The sequence below is a fragment of the Equus quagga genome, chromosome 3 (genome assembly GCF_021613505.1).
Source record: "Equus quagga isolate Etosha38 chromosome 3, UCLA_HA_Equagga_1.0, whole genome shotgun sequence".
Classification (NCBI taxonomy): Eukaryota; Metazoa; Chordata; class Mammalia; order Perissodactyla; family Equidae; genus Equus; species Equus quagga.
The window spans coordinates 92,462,550-92,463,729 of NC_060269.1; positions in this window are offsets into that span (position 1 = coordinate 92,462,550).

Genomic DNA, 1,180 nt, shown 5'->3' on the forward strand with positions numbered 1-1,180 from the left:
GTTTAAATGAATCTATATTTTGGAAGTATGTTGGATGTTTGTTCATCCAGACCAAAGAAAGATCTCTTGAAAAAAGAATCTAAAGTGATTTCTTATTTTGCACAGGTACAACTGGAAAACCCATGTGAAAGGGCTGGATACTTAATATTAAAAGTGTGTGATTGCTGCTTCAGAAATAGCACTTTTTTTGGTATCAGCTTTATTGAAATGTAATTCACATACCATACAATTCACAAATTTAGAGTATATAACTCAGTGGTTTTTAGTATATTCACAGAGTTGTGCAACCAGTTAACACAATCAGTTTTAGAACATTTTATCACTCCCAATAGAAACCCTGTACACTTTAGTTATCAACCCCCACCCACCTGGACTCCCACCCCTGCCCCCTAGTAATTTACTTTCTGTCTCTGTAGATTTGCCTATTCTGAACATTTTATATAAATGAATTCTCATAATATGTAGTAATTTGTGACTGACTTCTTTTTCTTGGCATAATATTTTTGTGGTTCATTTATGTTATAGCATGTATCAGTACTTCATACATATTTTTGGCTGAATAACATTCTGTTATATGGATATACCACATTGTGTTTATCCATTCACTAGTTGATGTGCATTTGGGTTGTTTCTACCCTTTGGCTAATATGAATAATGCTGCTGTGTGAAAATTGGTGTACATGTCTTGTGTATATATGTTTTAATTTCTCTTGAATACATACGTAGGAGTAGAATTGTTGGGTCAAATGGTAACTCCATGTTTGACTTTTTGAGGAACTGCCACACTACTTTCCAAAGCGTCTACACCATTTTACATCCCCACCAGCAGTGTATGAGGATTCCAACTTTTTCACATCCTTATCAACACTTGTTACTATCTGACTTTTTGATTATAGCCACCCTAGTGGATGAAAAGTGGTATCTCACTGTGGTTTTGATTTGCATTTCACTAATGATGAATGGCATTGAACATCTTTTCATGTGCCTAGCCATTTATATGTCTTCTTTGGTGAAATTCATATCCTTTGCCCATCTTTTTAACTGGGTTATTTTTCTTTTTAGTGTCGAGTTGTAGGAGTCTTCTCTATATTCTAGCTACAATCCCTCTATCAGATATATGATTTGCAAGTAATTTCTCTCCTTCTGAGAATTGTCTTTTCACTCTTTTGATAGTGTCATT